This window comes from Panthera onca, chromosome A1 (genome assembly GCF_046562875.1).
Source record: "Panthera onca isolate mPanOnc1 chromosome A1, mPanOnc1 haplotype 2, whole genome shotgun sequence".
NCBI lineage: Eukaryota > Metazoa > Chordata > Mammalia > Carnivora > Felidae > Panthera > Panthera onca.
In genome coordinates, this window is record NC_138339.1 from 63,229,790 (window position 1) to 63,250,429 (window position 20,640).

At 49.3% G+C, this 20,640-nt stretch overlaps 1 long non-coding RNA gene across 4 annotated transcripts in view; it reads left to right on the top strand.

The window, feature by feature from the left end:
* Window positions 1-20,640, top strand: part of LOC132681022 (uncharacterized) — a 253,481-nt gene that overhangs the window by 120,911 nt on the left and 111,930 nt on the right. For all 4 annotated transcript variants that reach the window (XR_013555625.2, XR_013555626.2, XR_013555631.2 and 1 more), the window contains exon 2: window positions 11,513-11,592. This is a non-coding gene — a long non-coding RNA (uncharacterized LOC132681022). The remainder of the gene's footprint in view (window positions 1-11,512; window positions 11,593-20,640) is intronic.

The window sequence follows — 20,640 nt, forward strand, 5'->3', positions numbered from 1 at the left end:
TTTCTTTAAAACATGCCATTTCGCCATATTTCCTTTGTCGTGAAATTACTACACACACACACCATAGAGAGTGGAAGCTGCAGGAGGGCACGAAGAAGAAAATAAGAATTACCAAGATAATAAGACCTAGCATTGGGAAGTGTCATTATATAGGCGTTCTTCAAAGCTCTTGCCATGTATCCATCCAGCTCATTTCCAAAGCTGCTCCTGGAGGGTGGTATTATCAGAATCCTGATTTTACCCATGAGGAAGTGATGTTCAGGGTGGTCATGAGGGGCATCTCAGGTGTCATCTGGGGCCCCGTGCGGCCTGGAGACCTTACTGAACTCCATGGACCCAGCTTCCATGGCTGTGAGAGTTGGGGAGTCCTGGGCTGAGCCACTGGGCCCCTCTCTGCTCCTGCTCCGGACTCTGCACAGCCTTGAGCCCTGCTTGGACGTCCAGTTGGATACCAGCTGTCAGGAGTTTGTAACGTTGAGACGCCACCTCTGTGTTTTACTTTCTTCCTCCTTCTCCCTGTATGACTTCTCTTTGGGTCAGACAGAGGCCACCACACATGAAGAGAAGCTGGTTTTAATTGTGGGAATAAAAAGCACGAGAAGTAATACCCACAGCAAACGTTTATGGAGTGCTTACCACGCGCCAAACCCTGTTCTGGGAGCTGCATGTGTGTGAACTCCTTTCCTCCTCACACAACAGCTGTATGATGGATGAAAGGACTTCAGCACAGAGAGGTTAAGAAACTAGACCAAGTTGCATAGCTAGAACACCGTGAGATTCAAGTGCAAGAGGATTTAACTACTTGCTCTCTGGCTTGAATCATGTCCAGTGGTGAGACAAGCAAAACAGGCCGCTGTGAGTCAAAGGTGGGGGCCTACAGGAGGAGGCACAATTTCTTCTGCAACCTGAGGATTAGAATGAGGGTCAGGAAACTGCCTCATGGGCCTCTCCCAACCCAGACCACGGCGGGGGGGGTCCCCAGACTGGAGGGAGGACTGGGAAAAGGTGGGTGTGGGGCTGAGCACAAATGAGGGGGCCTGACTGAGGTCCAGGCAGGGAGGAAAGGTCAGCAGTGGGAAACTGTCAGGGGGCAACCTGGGAGCTGACCCGGGAGATGCCCAAAGGAGAGTCCCAGCAGCAATTTGCCTAGTCATTCCAGCTTATGGCCTTCTGGACACCTGTATACCTGTGGATCATCCATCAGAACAACAGTTACTGAGCCTGGAGACTTTGTCAGGTCTCATCCAAACAGCCCTATGTGGACACCCCCATTCCTTCAAGGATCATCACACCTGTAGCCCTTGGAAATAGACAGCAGGGGGTCTTGACTCTCAGAGGGATGGTGGCTGTGCTCTTGAACTTGGGTAGGAACAGCACTGAAACCCATTACGTCTTCTGGCATTCGAGGAACAGATTGAACATCATTACCTTTCAGGTCATGAGAGGTTAGAAGGGGACAGTCATGTGGATGAGCGCTTTCTTGGAGAAAGCAGAGTATAGCCTGGTTCTAGAATAACAGAGACAAATTCACCTGGAGGAGGAGGAGGGAGGAAGGAGCACATACCGTACGGAGGAGAGGGGCCAAGAGAGGGGAGCGGCTTGGCGGCCAGGGATATAGACAGAGAGGACCCTCCAGAAACCAGGTTGGGGTAGTTGTCAGGTGCCATCTGGGAAGGAGGACGTGATGAGGTCAGGGAGAAGTGTGGCTGTGGGACTCAGACGGACCTGGGCTTGAATTCTAGCTCTGCTCCTTCCTCCTCATGGAGTTTCTGGCAAGTCCCATGTCTTACCCTCACCCCGGCCTCAGTTTCTTCATTTATAAAATGGAAACTGTAACACCTGCCTAAGGAAGCGTCAAGCAGGACTTGTGAGATCGTAAACAGACAGTGCCTAACCCAGTGCCTGGCACTATACAGGACTTGCTTAGCAAACGGTATTCCTTACTCTTGTCCAGCTGGGCGGTCTCCACCCACTGCTGCTTCGTTTTATATGTCTTCATGCAGGGTCCCCAAGTAGCGGGGAAAACATATTTTAGCCTCCACATCTGAAAGAAGGTGGGCAGATCTTAGTGGTGGATGTTCGGCTAGAGGAAGATTATACAGTGGGCATAAAGGAAATGTTGGGATCCATTCCCGCGTCTTATTTGCTTTCGGTTTGCTTTTCATGGGAAGCTGTGTTCACTTGAGTCGTTTTCCTGGCAAACATCGGAAACATATGTCTGGTTCCTTCGTACGCAGCAGGGACGTTTCTGGCTTCCGTCCCTGTGTAGACCTGTGTTCAGGAGAGCTGTTTTGCTTGGAGTGGGGGTGGGATTTGCCCTCATCCACCCCACCGCCCTTGGCTCTGCCCATTTCTGGGAACCGGAAGCTGATGGAGTCAGGCTGTTGCATCCCTGCCCTCGGCCCTTCTCGGTGACCGCCGCCCCACTTCCGAGGGTCCTGAGGAAGAGCCGGCCACCCTGAACGGGAGGCAGCTGCCGAGCAGCTCCCGGGTTAAGGTGGAATTTTCCAGGTGAAATCCTTACTGGCCTGGTTGCTTTAACTAATGAGCTTTTAAACCCGAGGAATAAATATTCAGATGAGTCCGGTACTCAGTTAGTGACAGCACCAAGCCAAGTCAGAATTAGATAGGGGGGCGCCTGGGTGGCTCAGTTGGTTGAGCGTCCGACTTCGGCTCAGGTCATGATCTCACAGTTTGTGAGTTCGAGCCCCGCGTTGGGCTCTGTGCTGGCAGCTCGGAGCCTGGAGCCTGCTTTGGATTCTGTCTCCTTCTCTCTCTGTCCCTCCCCACTTGTGCTCTGTCTTTCTGTCTCTCAAAAATGAATAAGTGTAAAAAAAAAAAAAAAGATTTAGATAGGAAATTAGAAGTCATTTGCCCAAGCCCCTACTTGTCTCCCTCAACAGAGGCATCAACAAACCTCCCCCCCCCCAACACCCTCATCTTCTAGGAAGCATCGTCCCCTGTCTGTGTTTTGTTCAAAGTAAACCAAGAAAGTTCCGCCTGCATTTGCTTCTGCAGACAGCACCGAACAGTTTAAAAAGACAAAGTCAACTTCTGGTTGTCCTGCTCCCGCTCCCCTGCCCCATCCCTCATTTTTCTGGCTGTGTTCACACCGGATGAATGTGTCCCATGGCACACGGCCCGGTGCCAGGCATGTAGTAGGCATCCATAGGTGCTGAGTCCTGACCGTGGAGGCCAGAGGTCATTTTGAACATCTCGTTTTTATCTTTCCTTCTCTTCTTTCGATGAGCCTTCATGCTCCATAGCCCCTTCCCTGGTCCTCCCCGTCGGAGGCATCGACGTTAAAGACCAGCGGACTGGATCTCTAAACCTCACTCGTCCATGTGTCACTTCCACGGTTATTTGTAATATTTAAGGACCAATGGACATTATCAAAGAGATTTTTTTTTTTTGCAGTTTTGTAAAGAGTGAATTCCTTTTTTTAAAAACCTTTTTTTTAGCTTTAATTCCAGTGTAATTAACATACAGGGTTTATGTTAGTTTTTCAGGCGTTCCATATGGTGACTCAACAATTGTATACATTACTCAGTGCTCATCATGGTGTTACTCTTAATCCCCTTCGCCTATTTCACCATCACCCCCCACAGATTCTTTAACTCCTTTTTTAAGTTTTATTTTGTGTTTTTTTAAACTGTATTTATTTATTTTGAAAGAAGGAGAGAGAGAGAGAGAGAGAGAGAGAGAGAGAGAGAACGAACAGGGGAGGGGAAGAGAGAGAAGACAGAGGATCTGAAGCGGGCTCTGCCCTGAGAGCACAGAGCCCAATGCGAGGCCCAAACTCATGAACTGTGAGATCCTGACCTGAGCTGAAGCTGGATGCTTAACTGACTGAGCCACCCAGGCGCCCCTTAAAATTAACTTTAAAAAAAAAAAAACCTTAATGTCACTTTAAAGGTAAACTTCAAGGGCTTGATGAGCTAGTTACATTTTTATAAACAGAAAAATAAATCTGTATCAATTTAATTGAAATTTAAATTGAATGTTAATTTAAGTGAACTAAAAGGAGGGTTCATTTGCATTCCACCTGTGGAATCTGTCTCACATTTGGTAGATACCATTGTAAGTGAATCTCCTAATGGTGCAGGTGAGGGAACTGAGGCCCGGTGGAAAGAAGTTACCTGCTCAAGGCCACACAGCTAGCCTGTGGCTGAGCTTGGACTTGAACCAGTTCATCTGAATTATTTATGCATCTTGGCTCCATCTCTATCCATCTGATTCATGTGGTCCCATGAAAATGTTTGGAGTGTAAGCAGAGCTCCAGGTGTTGTGGCAGGTGCAAAGAATAGAATGGAGTGCCTGTTCTGGTAGGCTCAAGATTTGGTGGGGAGACGGTGTTCCAACAAGCCATCTCAGTGCCGAGTTACGTGACAAGAGCTGTGGTAGAGACAGGCATAAAGGATCACGGGAGAGGGGAGCTCAGGGGCTGGGGTTGTGCATCCGGATCCTCATGCTACCCTTATCCAGGGCTGAGGAGGCACCAACCCCCCTGCACTAAATAACTCTCAGCCACCCAGTTTCCTGCCCCACAGTCCTTCATGTGGCACAGTGTGCCAGCTAAGAGAGCACCACCGCAAGGGTCCCCCGGACCTGAGTTTAAATTGGTTGTGCAGATCATTAGCTCTGTGACACAGGCATGTTGTTACCTCTCAGCCTCGAGCTTCCTTCTGTAAGATGATGTTGACATGACCTTCATGTATGTAATGGATGTAGGAAGGAAATGAAGTCATGCACATAAAGCACTGAACATTGCCTGGCCTATCATAGATACTCAAGAAGTGAGAGGAGCTCTTATGTATTGTTCTAGCCAGATTGTTGCTACACATGCCTGCCATATCCCTTCCTCACGCCAAATCATGGGCAACTTTTCCCTCTCCCCACCAATCTATTTGACGGTGCAGAACCCTGACGTGAGGGTCTTTAAAAGTCTTTCATGTGGGGGCGCCTGGGTGGCGCAGTCGGTTAAGCGTCCGACTTCAGCCAGGTCACGATCTCGCGGTCCGTGAGTTCGAGCCCCGCGTCGGGCTCTGGGCTGATGGCTCAGAGCCTGGAGCCTGTTTCCGATTCTGTGTCTCCCTCTCTCTGCCCCTCCCCCGTTCATGCTCTGTCTCTCTCTGTCCCAAAAATAAATAAAAAACGTTGAAAAAAAAAAAAAAATTAAAAAAAAAAAAAAAAAAAAAAAAAAGTCTTTCATGTGGTCTAAGGTCCTCCGGTCAGAGTTCTGTGCATGTCCTTTGTCAAAGCACCCACGTCTGTTGCACAAGCGGATAAGAAGTCGACCCTTCAACACAACTTGGGAAGTGACTCCCATTAACAAAAGTCAGCATAAAAACATGGTGGCCCCATGGTCTTGGGGCCTGGCAGTTGGAAGTTGGGTTGAGTCTGTCTGACTTCATTTCTGGAGGCAAATGTAGCTCCAGCATTACCCAAGTTGGGCAGTGAGGAAATTCTCATGTTCCCAACACTTTCAACAATGTCCCATTATGCTTGGTGACTCACAAATGGGCCCTTGTCCATGGAACAGCATGTGTCTCTCTGTAGTGAGTACAGTGCCTTGCTGTATTTTTGAACGAATTTCATAGGCTTGTCTCCACCACGGATGTTACTTGCCTTCTTTTCTGACGGTTGCTGGAAGCTTGTTGTATCAGAGAAAGCCAGAAAAGGAAAGTGCTATGATTCTTTCCACTGGGCAACTGAGCATGTTCAAGGTAGTGCTGGTGGGTGGGTGGAGGTGAAGGGCAAAGTTGGGTTCAAGATGAATTAAAAGTGAGGCCTTGAATATCTGCAAAAAGGCACTTACCTTAGGTGGCAGGTCAAAGAAACCTCTCAGGTCACCTGTAATTGTTGTCGTTAATGCTGAAGGCTTTCTTTCCTTTGACAGGCAAAGGAAGAGACAGCAGAATATTGAAACAGCTCCCCGGACATGCCAGGGTCTAGGAGGCACTGCAGACTGTGTGCAGAGGCAGCTGATTCACCTCTTGTGTTGTTAGGATGGTGAACTTGGACAGTTTCATAGGCAACGGAGAACCCCAGGACACAGACGTGATTTCTGACATTCCAGAGGGAGGGAAGAACGGCTGGCATCTGCACAGTTCCAAGGACACCCTGCCCTGTTGCTCTTTCCGACTTCATGGCACACACTCCATGGCTGAGCTTAACTTCAGCCACTTTTAAGGGTTGCATGAAGCAGGTGGGCCCAGGGCGAGCCTTGCCTAGCTAGACTGGCTCAGACCTCTGCACCCTCGCAAGCACTGAATGCCTGCAGCCCCCCAGTTCCCTGGTGAAGTCCTGGTCAACTGCCAGCAGCCAGTGGAGACTACAGTTTCTCCAGCAGGCCTTCCTGACCTCCCATCCCTTGGGTAGCTGCCTCCGGTCCCCTCACGGGTTTACCCCCTCTGTTGTGGTGCTAACACTGAGAGTTGAAGCTCCTTGGCAGGGTCTTTGCTGACTGCTCTGTTTCCTCAACTAGACACCGGGTTCTCTGAGAGCAGGGACTTTGGCTGTCTTGCTCACTCTCATATCCTCAGCACACAGGACCTTTCTGGCAGGCAGAAGGCACTCAGTAAATGTTTGCTCAAGTGCCGGATGAAGACGTGAGTGAATGAATGAATGAGTGGATGGCATCCACAGGTCATATTCTGTGTATGATGAGGCATGTAAAGTTTCTAGGAGACCTGAAACTCCTACAGTGAGCCGTTCTAGTATTTTACTATATTGTCTCTAGAAGGCTCCCTTTAAAAATTACATCGAACACCTGTTATTATTCATCAGTACCTTAGCATGAATGAGTTTGCAGGATTATAAGGTACCTGAGGAAATAGACTGGGCTTGGTACTATTCTGGGGTGAAAGGGTATAAGTGTGTGAGGCAATGAGTGAATAAGAAAGATCTGGAGTGAGGCTGTAAGGGTACTATTCAAGCAGGTCCCTGAACTGAGGGGCTCTTTATGGGCATGACACCTAGGAGAGCGTCCTTGAGAGGGACAGGCACTGGGAAGGAGAAGACAAGAGGTCAGATGTTCCTATTAGCCCAAGGCCAAGACTGGGGGTACCTGATACCCAGGGTGGGGCAGGGGACTGTGTCCCGGGTGAGTTCCTGGTCCTTGTTTCTGGCTTCTTCCACAGGGTAATTCCCTAACCCACCCACTTCCATTCATTTGTTCATTCATTCATTGACCTAAACCACACTGACCGCTTATAATGCTCCAGGTCCTGTTCCAGGTGTCAGGATACAGTGAAAGACAAAAGGGACGTGTTTCCTGCCCTCATGGAGCTTCTGGTCTAGTTGAGAGAGTCAGATACTAAACAAACGAGTCTACTTTGATAGCAGATAACCATAAGTGTCCTGAAGAGAAATGGAGTAGGGAAGGCCGGCGGGGAGCTATGGGGTGTTGTCTTAGATGAAGTGATCATTGTGGCTGCGTTCAGGAGGGGACACCAGGGCAGGGGATAAAGGAAGACACGCTGCCATGTGGGCTGGTCATTGGTGGGAGACAAAGAGACCGAATGCATTTCCAGCTCCCTTGCCTTTGGCAAGCACGTAGGACCCGGCCAAAGATGTTCTCTTTGGAAATAATTCTTTCATCTGAACTGAACAGGGGCCTTTGACAGGTGCATGTGCTGGGCGTCCTTGGCTTTGAGTTGGCTCCAACACTTCCTCCCGCCGAGTGTCAGGTTCCTCCTCTGTGAAGTGGGGACAGCTTAGATCCCCTTCACAGAGCTCTCTTGAAGGTAAAGTGAGCTGACGTGTGAGGACAACACTCGGTGACTGTAAGGGACTGTGCTGAAGAGTGTAACCTATATAGCCCCCACTTGTCAACCTTCAGGTTGTGGAAGTTCCACAGCAGTTTGTGGCCTGCTGACTCTGGGGAACTCTAGGACACCGTCCCTCCTGCCCTTGAGCCCCACCCCTGACCTCTGTCCCCAGACTCCTATTAGGATTAGGTTCTGACAGTTTAGAGGTTAAATTTAATAGCTTTGTGACCTTGGGTAAGTTACTGTCCATATGCTGTTTCCATATTTGTGAAACAGAATCATTGCAGTGCTATTTCATGGGGTGTGAGGAGAATGAAACAGATTATGCCAAGAGACCTGAAGCCGTGCCTAGCACATGGCCCTAAGTAAGCGTCTGCCATTCTTCTTTTTTTTTTTTTAACTTATTTATTTTGAGAGAGAGAGAGAGAGAGAGCGCACACAGCATGAGCAGGGGAGGGGCAGAAAGAGGAGAGAGACAGAATCCCAAGCAGGCTCTGCACTGTCAGCACAAAGCCCATTGTGGGGCTTGAACCCATGAACCGCGAGGTCATGACCTGAGTCCAAATCAAGAGTTGGATGCTTACCTGACTGAGCCACCCAGGTGCCATTCTTACCATTAACTTCTCTTCCTCCCCCACTGCCCTGTGCCTTCCTGCGGAGGAGAGGCCCGTTCCATTCATCTCTTGGTTCCCAGTGGCTTTGTCAGGCTTGGCATAGGGTAGGCCCTCAATAAACGTTGGCTGGGTGCATGGATGGATGGATAGATGGGTAAATGGGTGGGTGAGCTTCTTTTTATTTCTCCTGAGCTTTATGATCAAGGCCATGAAGGTGACGAAAGAAAACGTGGAGAGTGCTGAGGGTACAGTTTGGAGAAGGGTCAGAGCAGGATGCCAGCTTCCCATTAAAACCCCTGTTCCTGCAGAAATGCCCGAGGATTGAAGGGAGAGGGGACCTGGCTCATCTTTTCTGGTTCCACAGCTGACTGGATGTGGGCCCTATGCCAAGCATGTTACCACACTGTCCCTCTCTTACTCCTCACAGCCATTCTAGGAGGCAAAAGTATTATTGCTTCCATTTTACAGATGAGAAAGCTGAAGCTTGGAGAAGGTGAGGTGGCTTTCTTGAGGTCACACCCAGGCTGCTAATTCCAGAACGTTCTCCCTCAACCCTATGTTCCACTGTTGGGTCTGTCCCTCAGCCACATTATTAACAGTTTTGCTACGTGGCCCCGAGCCAAGGACTTACTCTTTGGAAATCCTTTTTCATCTGAGGTGAATGGGGACATTTGGCGGGTGAATGTGCCAACTTTGAGTGCTACGCATTCTCAAGTTAGGGTTGTTGACACCACCCTCTTCCTGGGAAAATTCTAGGATCTCGTCAGAGCAGTTTGGCTGAATTTCATTACATTCACAGGTTATGACAAAGCCGGTATCTGGTCATCTACATCCAGAATTCAGATTGAGGAAAAAGGGTCTTAGGGTGGAGAAGACAGAGTTTACTGAGTGCTTACAATATGCGAGCATATCATATACTCTCAGTAGTCTTCACTAAAAAGGGCTCCTCCTGAGATTTGAACCCAGGTCTCAGGCTTCCAAACCCTGCCCCTTTTACTGGGAATGGGATGAGGTTGGGGTTCCCCAGGGCTCATAACTATCTGTGTGCACAGCGTACCGTAAGAAGTCTAAATATACCTACGTTGATAATCGCTGTGTTTCCCAGTCATTTGACAGCTAACTGATTTGCTCAATCTCAGCGAATGCTGGGTTTGCCTCCACCCACCTCCACCTTTCAGGGAAATGTCACCGCCCAAAAGAAATCCTAGCGGTATATACCCAAAAGAATTGAAAGCAAGGGCTCCAAGAGCTATCTGTCCACCCATGATCATGCAGCATTATTCACAATAGTCAAAGGTGGGAGCGACACAAGGGTCCAGTGATGGACGAACGATCAGCAAAATGTGGTACACGCATAAGAGTGGAACGTTACTCATCCTTAACAAGAGAAGACATTGTGACACATGCTATGACACGGGTGGATCTGGAGGATAGTACACTAAGTGAAATCAGCCAGACACAAAAGGACAAATACCGTATGATTCTACTCAGGTGAAGTACGTAGCGCAGTCAAGTTCATGGAGACAGAAAGTAGAATGATGGTTGGCAGGGCCTGACAGGAGGAAGTGGGGAGCTGCTGGTTAGTGGGTATAGTTTCAGTTTTTCGAGATGAAGAGTTCAGAGATGGATGGTGGTGGTGGTTGCGCAATGGTGTGCTTGAGGTCGCCGAAGCGTTCACTTAAAAATGGTTACGATGGTAAATTTCGCGTCGTGTGTGTTTTACAGTAATAACACAAAAAGAACTCCCAGGTGTGTAGGAGTAGTTTCGTATTTTTCTGGTGGGAAGGATCTAAATTTCGCTTCAAGGAACTTCCCTTTTTCTGATCCTTACCAGTTAAATGGGTGGGAAGTAGGGGTAAGGTGTGATTCTGTAGGGTTTCTCCAAGTAAGGCACATACTTCAGTAACTCCTGGATTCAGGGACAAGTTTCTTATGGGTGGAGAACCAACCCCCCTTCCTTCCTTCCTACCCTCCTTCCTTCCTTCCTTCCTGCCTTCCTGCCTTCCTGCCTTCCTGCCTGCCTGCCTTCCTTCCTGCCTTCCTTCCTTCCTTCCTTCCTGCCTGCCTTCCTTCCTTCCTGCCTGCCTTCCTTCCTGCCTTCCTTCCTGCCTGCCTTCCTTCCTGCCTTCCTGCCTGCCTGCCTTCCTTCCATCCTTCCTTCCTTCCTGCCTGCCTTCCTGCCTTCCTTCCTTCCTGCCTTCCTGCCTTCTTTCCTTCTTTCCTTCTTTCCTTCCTTCCTTCCTTCCTGCCTGCCTGCCTTCCTTCCTTCCTTCCTGCCTTCCTGCCTTCCTTCCTTCCTTCCTTCCTTCCTTCCTGCCTTCCTGCCTTCCTGCCTGCCTGCCTTCCTTCCATCCTTCCTTCCTTCCTTCCTTCCTGCCTGCCTGCCTTCCTGCCTGCCTTCCTGCCTGCCTTCCTTCCTGCCTTCCTGCCTGCCTTTCTGCCTTCCTTCCTTCCTGCCTTCCTGCCTTCCTGCCTTCTTTCCTTCTTTTCTTCTTTCTTTCTTTCCTTCCTTCCTTCCTTCCTTCCTTCCTTCCTTCCTGCCTGCCTGCCTTCCTTCCTTCCTTCCTGCCTTCCTGCCTGCCTTCCTGCCTGCCTTCGTTCCATCCTTCCTTCCTTCCTTCCTGCCTTCCTTCCTGCCTTCTTGCCTGCCTTCCTTCCTGCCTTCCTGCCTGCCTTCCTTCCTTCCTGCCTTCGTGCCTTCTTTCCTTCCTTCCTTCCTTCCTTCCTTCCTTCCTGCCTTCCTGCCTTCCTGCCTTCCTGCCTTCCTGCCTTCCTGCCTTCTTTCCTTCCCTCCTTCCTTCCTTCCTTCCTGCCTTCCTGCCTTCCTGCCTTCTTTCCTTCCCTCCTTCCTTCCTTCCTTCCTTCCTGCCTTCCTGCCTTCCTGCCTTCCCACCTTCCTTCCTTCCCTCCTTCCTTCCTTCCTTCCTTCCTTCCTTCCTTCCTTCCTTCCATGTTTATCAAATGCCTACCCTGTGCCATCTACTCTGCCAGACACTGGATGTGATAATATGTGATCAGTGCCCAAATATGCTCCCATTTTTCTCCTGTTTTTAATCAGGGCATACACTGTTTTGCTTGATACTGATTCATGCTCCATTTAGTTTCTATGCTTTTTTTTTTTTCCAGAGCAGCATGGAACAATTGCTTCTACTTTAATTTCCGGTGCTTACGAAGGCTGAGCTGAAGGCTGCACCACCAGAAGCTTGGTAAGTGTGGGTGACTGGCCTTGGCCAGGGAGCCGCTGAGAAGTTCAAGTGGGAAGGGCCCCAGAGAGTCAAGTGAGTGCTTTCAGTTTTCTGAATCTGGCATCGTGGGAATTTGCCTGGCCTGCTGGCTATGGAGAGAGTCTGACTTGGATTGTGTGGGCTTGGAAAGACAGTCAATAGACTCTTCCTTTCCCTGAAATAACCATGCATTTGTTTCAAGACTTGAAACAGTTCTGAATGCTGGAATTTCCCTCTGTGTTTATTTTCACATCTGGGTGATGGTCTTCTGCCACTGGAGGACTTTTAATGAATCACTTCAGAGATTGATTTTAATGTTTCCCAGATGAGAGGGGGCTGGCGCTCATCTTCTTTCCTGAGGCCTTACAGGGCAGGACTGCCTTGGCTTCCCGGCTGGCCGCCTGGAGTGGTCCCTTGGGGTAGGCAGACGGACAGTTTTCGTTTTTCTGGGAAACCTGTTCCCGCAGAGCTCCTTGTCACAGGGCCGCCTTTCCACGTGTGGAAGGGGGAAAAGGTGGACTGGAATATCAATCAAAGAGATAGGCTGGTTTGAATTGGTTCAAGATGTTCTAGGTTGCGCTCCCTTCAGTAGCCACCCCCCTGCTTTCCCAGGCTCTCTTCTGCAGTGGCAGGAGCTCCGGGAGACAACGCCGCTGGCTGGGGTCGGCTTCCAGAGCACAGCTCGGGAGGCTCGGGAAGGTGTTGGCTTAGCTCAGGAGTTTTTGGCTGCCACGCATCATTTGCTGGACGCCTGTTCCCAGGGCCCTCAGCAAAGGCAGCGGCCTTTGCCTCTATGACCACTGCAGGTCAATGGTTTCCACTCCTCCTTAGCTCGACAGGTAGGCTCCTTTGTGTTCACCCACACCCCACACCCTCTGCTGCCCCCCTCACCCTGACCCATACTCCGTGCTCTAGCCACATCTCACACACTGCTGGGTGCTTTCCAGCTGCCCCCACCCCAGATCCACCCTGACTCTGCTCTGCCCAGCTCTCAGCCTTAGGAATCTGACTACTTGGGGTGCATCACCTAGGCTCTCCTGCCCTGACCTCTGGCTTCCCGTTGGGCCTGGCAGATGGGGAGCCCCGCAGGAGATCTGAGGAGGGAGGGAGAGAGAGGCGCAGGTATTTATTTCCTCGGCCTCCATTCTGTGGGGTCATCTCAGGCTGGCTGTGGGCGTTAGAAGTCGCAGATCCTCTCAAGGTGGCCTGCTGTATACAATGTTCTCTCTCAGCGTTCACGTAACTGCTGCCTTCCTTCATCCTTTTGGGTCCAGGGATGGTATAGCCCCTGGACTCTTGCACTGTCTCTTGTGGTTTCCCTATATCTTGCCCACACCTTTGTCAGTAATCTGTTTACTAAACCCTTCTTGAATTCTCTTCATTGGAGTAGTCCTGTTGGCACTCGGACTGATACAGGATGCCATTGTACATGGATCTTTCCCATGTTGTTTCCCCCTCCTTTGCCTTGGCTACCTGTGGAACTACTCCACATCCTTCAAAATTCCACTGAAATGTCACCTCTGTGAAGACGATCTTGAGTTCCTCCTAACAGTCGATACTACCCTCTCGGCCTTCCATCTCCCGTGTCCCTTTCCATCCTAACCCCTTGTTAATCAGACATGTCCAGACTTTCCCCCATCAAAGCTTTATAATGTTCAATTCCTTCAAAGTTTGAGTAAGTGACTGTTGAAAGTTCTTGCTTCCATGCAAGGCCCAGAGGAGATGCTTCATAAAGGGTAGCTATTAGCGGACTACTTCATACTAAAGTGTGAACGGCTATATGGCTTAATGCATTATCCCTCCCAGGAGCAGCTTGCATTTATAAGGGACCTTTTAGAAGTAACATTCCCTCCAATGAATCTCTAAATTGGCAGAGGGGTGGAAGGTCAAGGGATCTGTCTCTGGGGCTTCTCAAATTATATCAGATCCAAGGCCTCTTGGTCTGTAGGTTTGAGAAAACAGAGAATCACTTCAGGTCAGTATTCAGCATACAGAGGCTGCTTGGAAAGGGGACAGGTTGCTCAATAGTGGCCTGGGGGAGCAGCGTCTGTGGAAAAAGACAGATGTGACTGGACACATCTCCGCTCAGCTAATATACCCTTCTAGGGCTATTGGAATGTGATTTTCTAAATTGTGACTGGCTGACTTTCTTCTCTTGTGGTTGAGTTTGTAATAACACAGACGATGACTCTAGTTTTGCCAAAGTGGAAAAAAAAATGCCATCCAGTGGATTTTTATGGTGGTTCTTAAACATTTTTTAAAAATATTATTAAAGATGTAGCTCAGTAAGTCTTTAATGTCCCGCTTTGGGGCTGACGAGCCAAGGCACAGACTTATGAGGCTGGGTGTGGGCAGCTAAGGGATGCTACACCTGGGAGGTGCCAACACTGGTTTAGCTGCTGGGTGCAATTTTGCCTAAAAATGGAGCTACCTAATGGAGCTACCTACGTAAGTACAAATCCAGAGTATTTTGATCGTCCGTGGCTTGGGGCAGAGATCAAAGCTAAGTGTCTCACTCCTCATTAAGTTCAAGAAGCCAGGGCATCTGCTCCGTTCCAAGGAGTCCAAATACATCCTTCCTGGACTCTGGAGAATCGCAGCTCACGTCTTAGGTAGTAGAGACGCAGGGCTGAGTGGAGACCCGCCTCTTGCAAGCTGGCCTCGCTCCTGCTCTGTGGAGAAGAGGGGCCAACCTGACATAGTCCCATAATCAAGAAATCTGGGGTCATCTTGGGCGCCTGGGTGGCTCAGTCCGTTAAGCGTCCGACCTCGGCTCAGGTCTGATCTCACCGTTCATGAGTTCGAGCCCCGCGTTGGGCTCTGTGCTGACAGCTCAGAGCCTGGAGCCTGTTTCAGATTCTGTGTCTCCCTCTCTCTCTCTCTCTCTGTGACCCTCTCCCGCTCACACTCTATCTCTCTGTCTCTCTCTCAAAAATAAATAAACATTAAAAAAATTAAAAAAAAAAAAAAAAAGAGAAATCTGGGGACATCTTTTATAAGAGAGTCTATGTCTGGTAACCCAGCAGGCTTCAAGAACCAAAAGTGGTGGTGGCTGAGTTAAGGGTGTGGCTGCCGAGTGTCTCAGAGTGGCTCAAGGACAGAACGTTTCTCAGGGGTGCCCAGGTGCCCTGCATTGGCTGCTCCCCGACTCCCCACCCAGCTTCTTGTGCCTTCAGTGTCCTGAGTTCCCCCTTTCCCGGGAACTATCATGCAGCCACTGTGAGGTCCCAGAACCTGGGCGGGGAGGCTTGTGAGCTGGACTGAGAAGGGGGTTTGTCCGAGTTGGCCTTCCGCTGCCTCCCTGAGCTCCCCAGCCCCCACGTGGCCATCGTCCCCACCGCCCAGCATGGCTCTGCTGACACACCCCTTTCTGCTGCTCTCTGGATGTACTTCGTATTCAGTAGATGCTCAGAGAGCCTTTGTCAATGGAATGACTCTGAACTTTCACCTGCTGTGCTCTTTGTTGTCCTAAGATGCCGTTCGTTCGTGTCACCTCTTCTGCCTCAGTGTTTATTTTCCTGGATTGGGCCCCGTCTTGGGAGGCCACTTCCACTGGGCGAGGGTGAGTGACACGCTTGCTTCCTATCTCTGGCCTCAGGATGGCATTACTGTAATTCCAGCTTTATGGCTTCTGGCTCCTTGACTCTGGACCTTCGCTGCACATTGAGGTGTGGAACAGGGCAGATTCCCCTTGTTGCAAAGAACTGCACATCAAGATATTCAAGACATTTCAGAAATTCCCAGTCAAAACATTTTGGGAAGAACAGCCAGATTTTGTAAAGAAAAAAAAAAAAAGGGCAGTTTAATGGGCAAAGATATTTTGAGTAATTCTACGCTTGAGTGACTGTCCAAGTTAAGAAGCTGTTCAACTAGCATTTTCAGGACTCCGTCTCCAGGCTGACTTACTGTTGGAGCATTCATCTCGCCGAGTGCTGGGACCTGATCAGAAAAGAGTTGTCCTCACCCCGTCTGCCCACGACCCCACCACCCGCTGTGGGTTTCCATACCAGGAAGGGGACAGGCTCACGTGGTTTGCCTTAGGGGCAGGGACGCTGACGGAATAAGCATCGCTTTGGTCTCTCCTTCCCTCACACCTGGAGGCAGGAACGCCTTCCCCAGAGGGCGAGGACAGAGCTCCAGAGAGTTCCTTGCCCACCTGGAAGCAGTGGGATGGAAGGAAGGCCCGGGAGGAGGCCCTCGCCTGCAGTTCCCCACCTCAGTTCCTGCCGTTCCCCCTGCAGTATTCCCCACCTCCCCTGGGCACGTCTGCTCCCGGCTTCCGACTGCGTGGCCCCCCCAGTGCAGGTGCATTGGGTAAAGCGGACCCCGTTCCAGAGGTGGTGAAGATACCACTCCCGACTTTTATATTTGTGGAGCATTCTGTGACTTGAGGCAGGTCTCTTTACACCTTTCTGCCTCAGTTTCCCTCTTCACATGGCATAATATGGCAAATATTCTGGTGCAGCCAATAGGAGACCACGTTTTGAAAACAGGTTTGTCCTCATCTGACCCCATTTCCTTCCGTCTCTTTAGTGGTTGCTTTTCATCTCTTGTTACTTCCCAATTCTGTTTTCCTCTCAGCTGGTTGCCAATTTCTCTCCCTCTCAGATGCATGTTGGTAATGACTGGAGGGGTATGTTCTTTGAAGACACCCTAAACATAAAAGAGGATTCTGGAGGGCCAGAAGCCTTCAAGGTGCAGACGTACAAATCTCCAGTGACAACATTTCAGCAGAGATTTGTGGGGTTTTTTCTTTTTCTTTTTTCAAAAGGGAGTCTTTCCTAAAATGTCTTACATCCCATCGTGGTGGCAGAGGAGACTTTATATAATGGAAATCATACAGATCGCTTTTCCTGCTTAATATTAGAACAACTATATTAAATTTATTTACTAGGCATCTACTTTTCTAACATTGTCTTACAAAAAGTTTTCAAACAATGCAGAAAAGTTGGAGGACTTTTAGAGCGAGTGCTCACATGCCTGCCACTTACAGTCTACGTGCATTAGTCTTTTAAAAATTGTTTATGTATTTTTAAAAGTTATTTTTTTTAAGTTTTCAAAAATTACACGCATTAATATTTTTTAAATAGAACTTATTGTCAAATTGGCTTCCATACAACACCCAGTGCTCATCCCAACAGGTGGCCTCCTCAATGCCCATCACCCACTGCCCCCTCCCTCCCACCCCCCATCAACCCTCAGTTTGTTCCCTGCATTTAAGAGTCTCCTATGGGGGCACCTGGGTGGCTCAGTCAGTTAAGCGGCCGACTTCAGCTCAGGTCATGATCTTATGGTCCCTGAGTTTGAGCCCCGCGTCGGGCTCTGTGCTGACAGCTCAGAGCCTGGAGCCTGTTTCAGATTCTGTGTCTCCCTGTCTCTGCCCCTCCCCTGTTCATGCTCTGTCTCTCTCTGTCTCAAAAATGAATAAATGTTAAAAAAAAATTTTTAATAAAAAAAAAGAGTCTCCTATGGTTTGCCTCCCTCCCTCTCTGTTTGTAACTTTTTCCCCCCTTCCCCTCCCCCATGGGCTTCTGTTAAGTTTCCCAAGATCCACATATGAGTGAAAACATATGGTATCTGTCTTTCTCTGACTGACTTATTTCACTTAGCATAATACCCTCCAGTTCCATCCATGTTGCTGTAAATGGCCAGATTTCATTCTTTCTCATTGCCAAGTAGTATTCCATTGTATATATAAACCACATCTTCTTTATTCATTCATCAGTTGATGGACATGTCGACTCTTTCCATAATTTGGCTATTAATGAAAGTGCTGCTATAAACATTGGGGTGTGTGTGCCCCTATACATGCATTCATATTCAACTGCGTGCGGTTTTATCATCTTTCTCCCTACCCGGCCCTTCCTGTCTACATCCATCCATCTGTAATTTCGGGGCGTGCATTTCAGTGTAAGTTGCAGCCACTAAGACGCATCTCCAGTATACTTCGGCGTGTATATTGTTAGAGTCCACTATTTGCTTATAGTTTTTTCTGAACATACGATAAAACGCATACATCTTAAGTGTGCTGTGGGTAGGCATCCATTTCTTAAAACGTTCATTTCTATTTTGGCTGTGTATTCCCACACTTCTTTACTTCATAGTCAATTAGTTAATAGTGGCCAAGAGAGTACTCTGCATTCTGCATTTGGAAGCTGGAGGTCTAGGCTCCTTTGTTCGTCAGCAAGGAGAAATAATTGTTCCCCCTGCCAGATTCCCATCACCGTGATCTCTCAATGTCCAGGCGTGGGAAACAGACCCCTCCCCTCTCCTCCCCCTCCAACCCTCGGCCAGGGAGACCCAGGGCCACTTCCTGGGCCCCTCTGCTGCAGGTTGACCTTGTCCAGCCAGACCCAGGGATGCTGACTCTGCAGCCCTGAGAGAGTTAAATCATTGTAGACATCAGCTACCAGGCTGGCAGTTGTGACGCGCTTCCCGTTTCTGAAGAACTCGCCTTCGTGTTGTTTCATTCAGACCTCACTGCAGTCTGGTGGGGTGACTCTTAGACATGGTTATTTCCCAGGCTGCAATACTGAGGCTCAGAGTGGGGAGGTCATGCAGCTTGGGTCTGGATGCAAGGCTGTGCGGCTTCATGTGATGAGCTCTCCCTGTGGCCCCACAGCGCTTTCACGCAGTCTGAATCCCCAGGCTGTGACAGAGAGACTGTGCGCATCGCTAAGTATATGTCCCGGTAACTTTCTGGGAAGTCTGATTTGGGCACGATGTTAAACTGGGGCGGCGGGGGCGGGGGGGGGGTGGTTTGCAGACATTAATGACATAATTTGCTGGTCATGTGACAGGATGTATATAGTCTGGCGGAAAGACCTTTGGTTTTGGTGTCAGCTGATGTGGGTTCTTCATATCCAAGCCGTGTGACCTCAGGCAAGTCATTTAACAAGAACCAAGAGTTTGAATGTTTAATATGTGCCCGGGGGGTACATACATAATCTCATTTAACTCCCCTCCTGGTGCCATACCATTATTTTCAACCTTGCTTTATAGATGAAGAAACTGAGGTGCAGAGAGATAAAGTACCTTGTCCAAGGCCACACAGCTGAGGAACCCAGAGACTGGGGCCTGTTCTCTTAACCACATTCCTCCATCACAGCATCTGCAACGTGGGGATAACCAGGCCCTCCTTAGGGGAGCCTTGGGGACTGTGGGGTCAGATCTGTAAAGTTTTATCTCCAGGGAGAAGTGAGCTTCCGTCCCCTGCCTTCAACAGTTCAAATGCAGGCTACAATGAGATGCCCCTGGGCCAAATTTGGCCCACGTGGTGTTTGCCGGAGAGTTTTATTCTTTCACCTTGGATTGTCAGTACTTACAAATTGAGAGAATAGACACAACACTGTCATTGTCCAGCTTGCCTTAAAAAATCTGCACATCTGGACAGAGCAAGTCCCCGTCTGGGCATGAAGCAGCTGGCGGGTGCTGGGGTAACTGATGCTTGACCCCCGGTCCTCCACAGCGCCCACCGTTCCTTCTTGTCTCCCGCTTCCCGAGGCCAAGCGTCAGTGGTCATTTTTTCCCCTGCTTGCATTGCGGTTTGGGGCTGACACAGGCCCACTGAACTCACTGTCTGCCTCACCCCTGTGGGCATGTGGGTTTGTAGACAGAGCAAAGACCAGACAGCTCATGGGGCACATCCTTATTATTGTCCGGAAGGGAGCCACAACTCAGGTCATTTGCTATCTGTGAGAATCAAAGGTCAGGGTGTTCTCATGGCACTAGGAATATTTGCGAGGCATTTACTTCCCAGTTTGTCACTCACCGGTGGTCATACAGAGCTTTGGTGAATGCCGTGGCTGTATCTGGGGTCATCAATTTCAGTTTTTCAGCACACCCCGCAACCTGGCCCCTGTTCCTTGTGGTTGCCCAGGGCCTTGCAAAGGGCCCTCATTCCTGATTGTGCGCCCTCTTCCCTAGGGCTTCCATCTGAAAGTGTAATCATGTTCCCCGGAGGTAGTAACAGCACTTCCCCGAGGGCAAGTGTTTAGGTAACACACAAGTGTTTTTAAAATGTTAATTGTTATGTATTTATTTTCATGAGTACTAGAAAAATATAACCAGCACATCAAGTCTCTGATTTTAAGAATATTCTTGCTTGGAAGGAAGCAAGGTTTTAAAAAGAGTTATTTTAAAGTTAATTCAAAGAGAAAAAGCAAGGGACGCCAGCGTGGCTGAGTCGATTAAGCCTCCGACTTCGGCTCAGGTCATGATCGCACAGTTCGTGAGTTCAAGCCCCGCATCGGGCTCTGTGCTGACAGCTCAGAGTCTGGAGCCTGCTTTGGATTCTGTGTCTCCCTCTGTCTCTCTGCCCCTCCCCCACTTGTGCTGTGCTGTGTGTATGTGTGTGTGTGTGTGTGTGTGTGTGTGTCTGTCTGTCAAAAGTAAATAAACATTAAAAAAAAAATAAAGGGAAAAAGCAAGTAAATGTCACTATGGGTGAAAAGTGACAGCAAAAATACAGTGTTGACACGTTAATGACTGAGGTTTGGGAGAAACTTCACGGGCCTCCTGTCATCCTCTCCACTCTCTTTGGGCCAAGTCCAGGGGCAGGAGACAGGGTGCCCTCTCTCATCCCTTGCTTCACGTCCTTTGCTCCCTCAGGTCTAGGGAACCTTGACCTGGGTATGATTGGAAGCTTTGCTCTTCCTAATCACAACTTATCCAAAGTCTATTGTGTTGCCTTTGCGAATAAGCCCTTTACGGGTCTTGAAGGCTCTACACTTTGGCAACTCAAGAAAAGATTCTGGTTGTGTGTCATCCCTTGGGGTATAAGGATATAGAACGCCCTGACTGCTGCATGAATGGGGGAATCATCCCGGGGTAATGTGAAATCGCAGGAAACAAACAAAAGCCAAACAAAACCCTTACCAGTTAGTAGTTTTGAAGAACTATCCCATCATATGTGGATGTAGCAACTGTGTGTAGGAACAGCAGTTGTTGGCAAGAACATAAGGATTGAGCTGAGTCAATGGACTTGGCTGGATTTCTTCACCTGTCTGCAGAGTGGTATGTGTAAGCACT